Source organism: Culex pipiens, chromosome 1 (assembly GCF_016801865.2).
Source record: "Culex pipiens pallens isolate TS chromosome 1, TS_CPP_V2, whole genome shotgun sequence".
In the NCBI taxonomy this organism is placed as follows: Eukaryota; Metazoa; Arthropoda; class Insecta; order Diptera; family Culicidae; genus Culex; species Culex pipiens.
In genome coordinates, this window is record NC_068937.1 from 86,245,669 (window position 1) to 86,258,458 (window position 12,790).

The 12,790-nt window shown below is 46.8% G+C and overlaps 2 long non-coding RNA genes and 1 pseudogene across 3 annotated transcripts; 2 read left to right on the plus strand and 1 right to left on the minus strand.

Moving 5' to 3' along the window:
* Positions 1-4,373: 4,373 nt before the first annotated feature.
* LOC120427712 (uncharacterized) lies at positions 4,374-5,686 on the minus strand. Its single transcript, XR_005606948.2, has 3 exons — positions 5,321-5,686; positions 5,195-5,247; positions 4,374-5,120 (listed from the first exon to the last, which is right to left on the minus strand). It is a non-coding gene; the product is annotated as an uncharacterized LOC120427712 (long non-coding RNA).
* Positions 5,687-6,849: 1,163 nt separating this feature from the next.
* Positions 6,850-8,183, plus strand: LOC120427721 (uncharacterized). Of its 2 annotated transcripts, none has more exons than XR_005606950.2 (3): positions 6,850-7,001; positions 7,061-7,719; positions 7,777-8,183. It is a non-coding gene; the product is annotated as an uncharacterized LOC120427721 (long non-coding RNA). The 2 variants fall into 2 exon arrangements; XR_005606949.2 differs by having other exon boundaries at positions 7,793-8,182.
* Positions 8,184-10,381: 2,198 nt separating this feature from the next.
* On the plus strand, positions 10,382-11,688 carry LOC120427715 (U5 small nuclear ribonucleoprotein 40 kDa protein-like; annotated as a pseudogene).
* Positions 11,689-12,790: the final 1,102 nt, after the last annotated feature.

Below are 12,790 nucleotides of genomic sequence, written 5' to 3' on the forward strand. Positions count from 1 at the left end.
GAAGCCGTTCGTAACGCGTGAAACGAGAGCGTCGCGAGTGCTAGAAGTGGTCCACTCGGACGTATGTGGTCCGATCGCACCGGTCGGAGTTGAAGGCAAGAAGTACTTCGTGAGTTTCACGGACGACTGGAGCCATTTCGTGGTGTTGTTCCTGATGAAGAGCAAAGACGAAGTGTTCGAGAGCTTCCAACGTTACGAGGCGATGGTGACGGCGAAGTTTGGTCGGAAGATCAGCCGCCTTCGCTGTGACAACGGCGGCGAGTATCGAGGAAAGGACTTCGAGAAGTTCTGCCAGGACCGTGGGATCCAGATCGACTGGACTGTGCCGTACACGCCGGAGCAGAACGGGGTAAGTGAGCGATTGAATCGCAGCCTCGTCGAAAAGGCCCGTGCGATGCTGGACGACTCAGGAACTGACAAGCGCTTCTGGGGTCAAGCGGTGCAGACGGCGGCCTTCCTGTTGAACCGGAGTCCCACGAGAGCTCTCAAGGAAAACGTCACGCCCTACGAGCTGTGGGAGGGTTCGAAGCCGAACGTCGCCAAGCTGCGCGCATTTGGCTGCCCGGTGTACGCTCACGTACCCAAGGAACTCCGGAAGAAGCTCGACCCGAAGGCGTGGAAGGGCGTTTTCGTTGGCTACCACCAGAACGGCTACCGAGTGTGGAACCCCGAGCTCGAGCGGATTGTCCACGTACGAGATGTCGACTTCGCGGAGGAGAAGGAATCCGGATCGCACAAAAGTAAGTCTCTACACAAGATTTCTCAACCGATTGTTGGAGACGAGTCGTCAGACGAGGACCAGTCAGACGATGAGCAAGAAGCGGCCAGTGTGCGTTCAGCTGAAACGGATGGCACATCGAGTGAGCAACCGGAAGACGACTTTGACAGTTGCGAGGAGGAACCCCTGCCTCAAGGAGGTGGCGTAGACCAACCGCAGCGTCCGCAACGAGAGAAGACCGCGCCTGCCTGGCTCAAGGACTACGAGGTCGACTATGCAGCGTACGCCTTGAACGCGATGAACTACGTCGAAAACCTTCCGAACTCGCTCTCGGAGGCCAGGAAGCGAAGCGACTGGAAGCTGTGGGAAGCGGCTATCAACGAGGAGATGGAGTCTCTGTTGAAAAACCGAACCTGGACGCTGGAGAAACTTCCTGCGAAGCGGACACCAATCACAAGTAAGTGGGTGTTCAAGATAAAGCGGGGAACCGACGACAAACCTGACCGGTACAAGGCCCGCCTTGTCGCTAGAGGGTTTAGCCAGAAGTACGGCCTGGACTACACTGAGACGTACTCGCCCGTTGCCAAGCTGGACACGTTGCGCACTGTCCTAGCCCTGGCAAACCACGAGAAGATGGTGATCCACCAGATGGACGTTCGCACAGCCTTTCTCAACGGCGAACTGACGGAGGAGATCTTTATGGCTCAACCCGAGGGGTTCGAGCAGGGCGAGAATCTGGTGTGTCGGCTTCAGAAGTCCATCTATGGGTTGAAGCAAGCATCACGCGCGTGGAACGACCGTTTCCATGCGTTCGTCGAAGGCCGGCTGAAGTTCGTGCGCAGCATGAACGACCAGTGTCTCTACACCAAGCAGACGAAAGCTGGAAGGTTGATCGTACTTCTGTACGTCGACGATGTGTTGGTCATCGGGCCATCGCAGAAAGCTGTTGACGCGGTGAAGTCGTGCATGTCCAAGGAGTTCGAGATGACTGACACCGGAGAAGTGGACTGTTTCCTTGGAATGAAAATCGAGCGCGACGTGGAGGAACGAAAGTTGCGGATCAGCCAGCGGCAGTACTTCCAGGACATGCTGCTGCGTTTTGGAATGCAGGACTGCAAACCAGCGTCGACGCCGATGGAGTGTCGTTTGAAGCTACTGAAGGGTGCCGAGAAGGACCGCACGGACGCCCCGTACAGAGAGCTGGTAGGGTGTCTAACCTACGCTTCAATCACGACGAGACCGGACCTGGCTGCAGCAGTTAACTTCCTAAGCCAGTTCCAGAGCTGCCCGACCAACACTCACTGGGCGCACCTGAAAAGGATCTTGCGCTACGTGAAGGGAACGCTGGACTTCGGTCTAGTGTATCGTGCGAAGGAAGGAGCGCCAACTGTTGAGGTGTTCACGGACGCGGACTGGGCCAACGACCCAACGGACCGACGTTCGATCAGCGGATGTGTGTACCAAGTTCTGGGATGCACAACTGGGTGGATGACCCGGAAGCAAAACTGCGTCTCACTCTCATCCACCGAAGCGGAGCTGACCGCGCTTTGCAGCGCTGCGTGCTACGAGATGTGGCTCGTACGACTGCTGCAGGATTTGGAGCTCAAGATTCCTGAACCAGTCACGTTCTACGAAGACAACCAGTCGTCGATACGGATCGCAGAAGAATCGAAGGATTTTGGACGGCTGAAGCACGTGGACGTGAAATACCATTTCCTGCGGGACCTGGTGAAGGAGGACAAGATCAGCCTGCAGTTCCTGAAGTCAGAAGATCAACTTGCGGATATGATGACAAAGGGGCTGCCACCCGGAGCATTCCGGAAACATCGTGCCAGCATTGGATTGGCAGACGGCAGCGATTGAGGGGGAGTGTTGAGGATACAACCCTGTCGTCTAGGTGTACCGAATAGTGCGCCTCCACTGTACACAGGAAGTGTACCGCGAGAGAGAGAGAGAGAGAGAGCTGTGACCGAGCTGTCACTGCACAACAAACGAGAAGCCACTACCATTTTTGATCGAGCAGAATAAACACGTGTGTGAAGTAAAATCGCGTTTTATTCCGTGTGTTCCGTTCCGCAAGAATCCGAAACCCACTTTAGCGCTTGCCTGCTCCTCGCCGAGTGAACGCACTTCGATTCTTCTGCCGGTATCCAACTTTCGGCTCACTTCGCTTCGCTGGACGAGTTCCGCTGATCTTTCCTCAGCGTCTTCCGATCCGTCGTTCTGCAGGACACAGACACGCGGCACGTTTTCACGCGGAGCACTCGAGACGATCGCGATATGGAGGATAAGGTTTTCCTCATCCGGAGGCACGCGAGGCGTTTGAATCGATCGCGACTTCAAACTTCTTCTGCGGAATCGAGTTTTTCAAGATGGCGACCATCCGGTTGGTCCGCCACCACTTTTCACTTTCACTCGCGAACATTCGGTATTCTGTCCGGTTCGAATGGACCAAATGTTGCGGCAACTGGCAACGGTTTATGGGCGAGGTGGAACTTACTTCGACTTGAGCGGACTGTAAAACCCAAGATTTTCTAGCGTCCGATTCGCGCACAAGAAAAAACACCCGGCACTTCAAATAAACAACAAAACTTCTCTATTTCCGATCTATTTACAGAGCGACTTGTTTCCTCTTTGTGTTCCTCGGTGCGAATGGCCGCGCGCACTTTTTCGCTTGCCTTTGCGCGCGCTTTCTTTCTCGTTTGCGCCGTTGTTTACTGCTGTCAAGGTTGGCAGCGCCGTCCTGTCAGCGCTGCAGGGGTGGTGTCGCGCACACTGGGTGGATTTAGCGCAAATCTGGCCAAAAACTCCGGCAAGTGCCGAACACATACTAATAACATAGAATCCAGAACAATAGAATAACAAGGTTAGTTATTCTGAGCGATGGATGGGGAGCACCCAAATAACAAAAACTGTTATTTATATGGATTGATTGCATAACAAAAAGTGTTATTATTTTATCACATGGAAAGCTATATCCCGGGCAGAAAGTTGTAATGTAGATTTTGATCTCAACCCTCTCCCCATTACGTTCAGTGCTCTGGGTCATACGAAAGCTAAAATTGGAATGACTTACCGGCTTTTTTTTAAATAAAAATCATCTGAAAGTCGTAGTTTTTTGTTGGGACTTTTGGGAAGACGTTTACTCGCTAATTAGATTTCCAAAATTGGTGCTAGCTTCGCATTGTATCTTCTCATTTCTACTGCTCTGGTTTAAAGTGAATCAAACACAACGCTTTTTGGGTTCACCTCGGGAGGCCCTTTGTGTTAAGTTTCAATCTGAAAATATAAAAAATTATCACAAAGAGACTTATTCATTTTAGAGAAAACATTTAAAGCACTCATCTGAAAGTTGTCGTGAATCCTGGAGGTGATATTCATCGCCATGGTAAACATTTATAGCAATAAACAGCACGCACTGTCCTTATTCTAGTTCCTGTCGATGCTGCTGCTGCTGCAGCTGAATTCAAAAGCCCAAACAACGGTTGGTCTCGTCACGTTCAAGAGCAACTGCAGCATTGGCAGCTTCCAAGACTTGTACTCGGACCACAAATATATTTGAAGCGTTGAAATCTGAAATAGAAGGTTTAAGATTGTAATATGTTTATTTTTTTATTTTTAAAGAATTAATTTTACTTCCATCCTTCGAAAAATCTATTGCAAATCCGCTAATTATTTGTTTAATTTCGAAGTTCTTGGGCGAGCTGGAACAATTAAAGGAAGTTAGTTTAAAAACCACAACCTTGTTCCAATTCTATCCGCTAGATGTTTTCTCACCGTTAGAGATTAGTAGATCATATCATAGCTAAAAATATTATGTACTAATTGGACGGTTATGAAACAAAAATAGCTACCACCAGATTTGTTCACAGTAGCCCAGTAAACTCAAGCAAAAGAATGTAAATGAGCCAATAAAGATTTGTAAAGAAGAAGTCTATCCTGCTCACGTCAGTGACTTTTCAAATTGAGCTTTAGCAGGATCGATTGCTTGTTTGCAAATCAACATTGGTTTACGCCTAAACGATTTGGAGGTTAGAATAGCGTGCTCATATGTCGTCACGGCGTAAAATCATATTACATTGTTTCATCGTTCATTTTATTACTTATCGTTCATTTATCATCTTTTGATCAGTAATTGAATGCACTCTCTTTGTTTACCTTCCACACTCCACGGAAGTTTCAAACCCTATCCTGGACGGGCTTCTTCTTTTCCGATATAGACTTGACGTCCGTCCAGCCAGCTAGTCGCGACCGTGAAGAAGGACTGTGATTCGTTGGTGTCCTTGCTGGTGTTGGCCATCGACAGCCATCCGGCGTCGTAGTGCTTAAGCTTCTCATCTGCGAAGCGCTCGCCGTAGATGGACCATTCGCCGGTTCCGTCTCCGCGCGTAAGGTCTCCACCCTAAATCATAAATTCCGAGATGACGCGGTGGAAGTTGCTACCTTTTCATACTAGTTTGACATTGTTTTACTTACTAGTTACTGTGCTGCCTTCCGGCAAGGTTCCGAGTGACATCAACTGTTTGAACCTGTAAACAAATTCGCTGGTAATTTTCCACCCGAAACTAGTGCCGCAAGCATTTGTAAACAAACGGAGCTTACCTTTAAGAACATTTCCTAGAAGCAGTTTGCTCATTCCGGCTGCCTATCCCGGATCGTAAAAACGTCCTTCATCTAGTGCACCGGATTCGGTTTGAGGAGTGGTTGGTTCTTTAGATGTCCTCTCTGGCAAAGTCGATCACGGAAAACCTGCAACCACAGTTCGAGGCTACGGAGGACAGTTTGTTTTCGCTGCTGCGGTGGTTTGGTGTTGCGGCAGACTCAGCCAACATTTTTCACCCACTCACTATAAACAATTACACTCAGGCTTCGATGATGATGCGCGGAATTAACAAATTTCAACATTAATAACACTCACGACGGAACGAGCGACTTTTGCGCCGCTTTCTTCGCACTGTTTTGACGTTTATTTTGTCACTGCGCATAAGAAGCGAGAAAAGAGAGAGAGCGCGCACGGTATTGTGTTTTGCATCGAAATGTTCATCGCCGTCTAAAACCTTCATAAAAAAATGAAACTAATATTGTGTACATTGAACTAGTCAATCTAACTGAAAATATAACAAAATAACTACGGACTGCTATTTTCTAGAACGACTTAATTTTGTGTTAAAACATTTGTTAACGTTGAAGGATATTTTTTCTGCAAAGCTCTTCGCTGTCCGGTCTGGACATGAACAAAACCTACACTATCAAATTTGGAGCAACATTTTGAAAAGGCGCATAATCATGTTGACAGCTTGAACTATTTTGCAATTTCCCAGACAACAGGTAACTATTTAACAAACCTGGAGTGCTGAAAAGTAGGTGGCAAGAAAAACTAGTTCCAACTGTCAAAATGCTTCTCCGCCGATTTCTCATGTTGCTTTCGAAATTAATCCTTTTATTGGAAAACAAGTATTGCCCGTATTCCCGAGAAAGACACGCGGCAAACCAGCCTCGGGACGACGCGCCGCACTTTCGGCAAATGCGCGCTGTCAAATCCCATACCGCACGTTTTGTTTTTGTTGATCTTCTTCTTCGAATCGCCTGGCATTGTTGGCAGATATGTTTTTAATTGCACTAAAAGTGCAGAAAATCGCTGGCAACAATGTCTACGGCACGTTCTGAAATGCCGCGCGGCGTGTACCTTTGAAAGAAACGTACAATAATAATTATTCATCAAACATGCCATTCAACGTCGGATTTTTTTCAGTATTCCTAAAGTGTTTTACTCGAGCTTTTACTTCGCTAACCTCGTTTGAAACTCAGGTAGCGTTCTTTTATTACGTAACGCAGTTGGTGGTGAGGGAGGGGGGGGTCGATGGTCGTGTTACGCTCCATACACAAATTTTAAAACAAATTTTACGAGGGGGGGAGGGGGTCTAAAATCCGATTTTTTTGCGTTACGTAATAAAAGAACGCTCCCTTACCCTTTCGGGTGTCGCGTGTTTTTGGCGTTCTACAAGTATCCTTATACCCCGTTCGCACGGGCGAGTTATAGCCGGTTTTAACGAAATGGTTATAAGTTATAACCAAGTTAAAACCAAACCGTTCGCACGGGCGCGAGAGGTTTTAACGGTTTTAACTGTTTTGACAGATCACAGCAAGCAGTGAATATTCTGTGTTGTCATTTATTTTCTTTTTTTTCGGTGATGCGGGTTTCTTGACCATCATGGCCACTCTTTCCGGTGAACCATGAGGGCCAGATTTTTGGCTATTTTCTCCTTCGGTTATGGGCAGGATGGTGAGTATTTCAAAATCAAATTTTAATAAGTTCGTTGTTTAAACTGAGTTCCTTTATAGGGATTTACATTAACAGCCGGTTTGAGTTGATGTACTGACTTCGGAGGCTCAACCAACTGGGCAGCAGGAATCGCGTTGAAGCTGGATTCGGAACCGTGCGCATTTACGTATCGGCAAAACGTTCTACCTGAACGTTGGACTGGGGGTGGAACGGGGCAGTGATAACGAGGTCGATACTTTTTTTTTATCTGAGTTCCGTTATCCGATACCAGCTTCTCCGGCATCCCCAGAGGGGCGTCCACCGGTTCCTTGACAGCAGCGATACAGTTGGACTTGTTCGCTCGTAATCAGCTAAGGTCAGTACCCATAACTGCGGGCCACAACTTTCATTCCGTTGATTTCAGAGTGGCCTTGGTGGAATTGTTTGAGACATCGCTTGCGCAGGTCAGAAGGAACCACGAGGCGTTCGCAGAACAGGATGCACCGTTGCAGAGTCACGAGTGAGTCGCTTTGATTGTGGAACCGCTCGAGCTCACGGTCCTGCAGCGCTTTTGGTCAGCCTTCTTGGACGTATCGGTAGCCCGGATCCATGAGGCTGCTATCTCGTATCGTATTGGAGCTGAGGTGCAAAACGTCGAACGACTCGACCGCTGCTGATTTGACGTCATCCTCGAGTGTGTCCACGTACTAATGTTTGATTCACTTCCGGAAGTACGTGTGTAAGTTCTAGAAAATCGCCAACCGGCAAATTTTACGACGAAAGATTTTTTTTCAAGTTTGGTATATTTCCAGCGATTTTGATGATCTTGGCCGCGCGAAAACTTGCTTTTGAAGATGAAACTTAAGACTGATGTGGAACAGGTCCCCGATGGAGCAAAAGGAAGTTGTTGAGAAGCTGACCAAACCTCGAAGTTTTTTTTTACGCATCTACCTCGATGTGTGCATATTTCCGCTGAGCACCTGCACCTGCTACATGCCAAACCAAGGCTCAAGATCGACGGCTTTCTGGAAGGTCGCCTGAAGATCCGTGTGTAAGCTGGAATTGGTCAAATTCTACCATTACACCCGCGTAGACACATCTGAATCTACAAGTAGTTCATAAAATGTAATATTCGCGCCTTCGGGGTTGGCCGACCGGATCGCGTTACGGGCGTCGTTGAAGCCGATTAAACATCCCCTACCCTACTCCCCCCGTCCCACCGTTTCCCCCTCCCTCCCGTTTGTGTTTCAATTGATATGGAAGGAAAAAGGTTTTTTAAACTACAGACTGCGCGTCTTAGATGCTGACTCACTTGCATCGAGACATCTCCGACACATCTGATACGGACATTTTTTTTTCAAGTTTCTTCTTTTCTCCTGGTCCAACGAGTCACCCGGCGTTGATGCGCTTATGTTGTGCTATCGCTTTGTTGAGTTTGGTCTTGAGGGGCGAAATGTACATCTGAATGACAAGAACTAGCTTGTACGCGTCCACTTTCCCACAGCTTTGGAAGACGCCTCGGTATCGGCACCCAATCGCAAATGTGGGATAACGAGCCGAACCGCTTCCGTTCGATGCCGAATCGCACGCCTTCCGTCCGGATTTAAAGCGAAAACTACACGTGTCAAGAGAGCGATCCATGTACTGACTGGGGACCACCCACGCACGCGATCACGCGATGTCATGATCAACGCTGGACTACTAAACGTTTCGGTCCTGCCCAGCCGACCTGTGAACACCATACCGATCCTCGAGCGGCGACGCCGCCTGATCGAAACCGGGACAGAACGCATCGCGCCTGTCACGCCAGCTCGCCTCTCCGCGTGCCTCGTAAATACAACCTGAACCACCACACGTGGTGGCACTACCTACTCGAACCGAACTCGCCCTGAACGCACCGCACTGTACACGTGGATCACTCCGTAGGAGACGACACGCCAAAAGTCTACGAGTCATTGGACGGTACCGTAGGGGCGCACTAACCGTGGTATGCTAGTGGGACATCCGTAGGGGCCAGCAAAAACCCTGAGCAAGTGGAGCCCGCCGGCGGCTGTTCAAAACAATCATATCGGGGATTTTCTGGCCGTTGTGAGCATCTCACACTGACCTGGGAATGAGCCATCGATCTGCCGGAACTCATCCGTCGGCGGCCATCGAGCCCGTTGAAAACGTCGTCCTCTTGCCGCTAACCTTCAGTAGCACACCTACGCAACGCAACGACAATCACCGAGCAGAAATTAAGGGCAGATATCCAAACATGCATGATCTCCCCACAGCGTTGAGGTAGGTGGCCCAGAAGAGGGTAGAATACAAAAGCAATAGTTGAACACCCGAAGCAGGTCGAGAGACGACCAACCCGTGATCGCGAATCAAAAGAAGAAGTGTCCCGCCCCAGCCGATCGAGTCCCCCCGGAGGTTAGACGTGTGTAGCCGTTGTTCCAGGAACGCGAGATCGTACACGAACGCTTCCAGGGCAGCCATAAGGTTTAACTTGTTGTGATGGAGGACGTGCATGCCGCTTTTACAGGTTCTCCGGTAAATGCCCTTGATTTCGTTGATCCTCATCACATGAATTGGCATCCGGATGTGGGTGGAATGGGATCTTTTCGCGTGTCAATGTGATCTGAAAGACAAGACGGCGAATGGGAAGTTCTAACAAGACTTCAAATCGCAATTACCTCCAAGAATCGCCAGGATCAACGGAAAACGATCGTACAAAGCAATGCTCCGGCGTTCAAGCCAATCATCCGTTGAGGAAATCTTCAGCCAGAGTACTTTCGCCAACATAAACCTATCCACCTCCCGGGGGTTCTTCGGTTTAGTTCCCACGGTGATCCGTCCGTTCCGTGGATTTGGAGCGGGCCGGTTCGTTGAACGCTTTCTGCAAAAATAACTGAAACAGCCGTTGCAAAAATGTTGTTTTGCTTCTGTCAATGTCGGACGTTTTCAAATGATTCCAAAGGCTACTATGAGTTTTCTAGTAGTCGAGTTCCCTTTTCGAGCAGTTTTAACTTGGTTATAACTCTTAAAACCAATTTTAATCTGACAGATCGTTGTATGGGCAAAACCAGAGTTATAGCCGGTTTTAAGAGTTATAACCACTTTTGGTCTTATAACCGGTTATAACTCGCCCGTGCGAACGGGGTATTACAAAGTGTGTACAAAATACACGTACGTGACTGCGCGACTGTAGGTTATTTTCAAAAATCCATTCCAATATCTAAGAAAATTTATGTATTTATGTAACGGAAAATTGTCTGCAACACACTCTGACATCTGAGTATTTACAGAGAAATCTGGCATCCCTGAACATCTGCAAACAAAATCACCAACACACACGCACTGCTTCCAGCCTGCACTCCTGCAGGCCGAGAATGCGGAGAATGCAACCGGACCCTAAGATGACAGATTTCGTGAGTTGCGCGTATTCACCAACAGATGGCCAGTGGGCCTCGTCGGAGTCCGACCATTGAATACGCAACTCAAAATTTGTACGGGAAACTTTTTTTTCGTGACGGCATTCGCGGCACGCTCACTTCAACTGTTCTAGACTAATATTTGAACGTAGCGTATCTCTAAACAAGTTTTTTAAGAAGATGATTCCAGACTACTTATTTTGTCGTTTTAATCCGAAACATGGAAAAAACTATATTTATTTAAACAATTAGCCATTTTCAAAAGTTTGGCTAGATAATATCGAAGGCCGCCATCTTAGGCCCACTGGGCCCACAAAAAGAGGTACGCTCAGTTTGTATGGAAGCTGTCAACATGTTCCCGGGCTGGGAGAATGCGAAGAGAGCAATCAAAACAAAAAAGTAAAGTCATGGCCTGCTGCATGATGGCATGTCTATGGTGCTGTGATTGAATTTTGTTGCGTCAAATCGGTCAAATCAGTACCCTCGTTTGTTCGTAAGGAAAAATTTAGTATAGAACTCAGATTAAAAAGTGGTTTCAGTGCGATGATTTCGGCAGCCCAGAAGTGTCCGTGCAACGCGGCTACGGCAAGCAGCTTATGGAACAGCATAATGTAGACCGCACGTCGAGCCTGTTTATGCTTTTAAAGGGTCACGGCGGGGAGATAAATTCCAACGAGTTCCATCCGGAGGGTTAGTATCTGGTTTTGACGAAGTTTGAACGGCTGTTTTATGCACCTGTAGATCGTGTACGGTGAGCAATGCGACAACGTCGGATCGAGGTGCACCTTAACCGGACGGCGGGAATCTGTACACTCGCAGCACGGACCAAATGGTGGCTGTGTGGAACGTTCCGACGTGTAAAAGGATCCGGAAGAAGAAGGGACTCGCAAACTTTGTCAACAGCTGCCAGGTTGGAGGATTCTAGGATTATGACTTGGGACGCTAGGAAGGAGCACTTTATTCACAGGATTCCATTGAGTTCATGCTTACGGTCGTTTGCTTCAGCGACACGATGGAGCAGATCATTTCCGGTAGGATTTGAAGAGGACACACGGACACGATCGCCGGATAGGCGTTCAGACTTGACGGGTCTTACGTGCTGTCCAACTTGATAAACAACAACAAACGACAGATTTGGTATGTTCAGTCACAGTTTCATTGGAAAGGTGCTTCAAGGTTCTCGCCAGTCATCAGCACAACATTGACAAGAACCTGCTACGTTGTGCGCGGTCACCGGATGGTTCGAGGCTATCCTCCATGAAAGTCAATTGAATTATCTCAGTCAAGAAGTGCTAGCCGCTATCGGGATTCTGGCAGAATCAGCTCTGCTAATTTTTTTTGAACTTTATTGGAATACTGGCATTCAAATAGTTTTTTTTCTGAATTTTTCGTTTCAATTGAAAATCAAAATAATTTGTCATGTTTTCAATCTCCTATATTGTCTTTTTCACAGTCAAAAGTAAATAATTTAAAAAATATTCGAAAAAAATACAAAATCTAGCACAACCAAAATGAAACATCTTAATATTAGCTCACGATGCGAGCCAATGAAAATTATTCTAAGTGCTGGAAATTGAAAATTGTTTCAGTGACTGAAAATTTCTCTAAGTCCAACAAAATTTGCAATAAACCTAAAACAATCATGATGACTGTGTAAAATTTTGGAATTTTCTGCTAAGTCGCAAAAAAACATCGGGATTTGCGGGTATGAAAAACATAACTTAAACTGTTATTATCGTCTTATTCCTCATTCTCAATGGAATATCAAACCAATAACAGTTCCTGTTATTATACAATAAAATGGAAAAACATAACTTAAACTGTTATTTTCATCTTATTTCACATTTCCAATGGAATATCAAACCAATAACAATTCCTGTTATTCTGGAATTAAAAGCAAAAACATAACATAAACTGTTATTATTATCTTATTCCACATTTCCAATTGAATATCATCCCAATAACATTGTTAGTTAAAATAACAGAAAATGTTATGATTTTTTCTTCCAAAAAATATTTTCAAGAATATTCAATAACAGTTTCTGTTATTTTAACAAAATCTGTTATTGAAATGACATGAATTTTGTTATTACCGTCTGCCCGGGTTATAGTTTTCCATGATTGTGCTATTGTGTCAATCGCAGATATAAAATTGTTCAGACATAAAATCAAGTTATTTGCTCTACAGCATGACCTTAGCGTTCTCTATTGCAAGATTCCTACTCGAAACTTGAAACGGTGAGGCTTCCATGCTTACCACTTACCACTGTTGGACTCACGATCCAAAGGTCGTCAGTTAGAATCCCGGTGTGAATAGGAGCTTAAGTGTAAAAAGAGGTTTGAATTGCCTCTCCGTTTTAAGCCTTCAAATACTTAGTTTCGAGTAGGAATCTT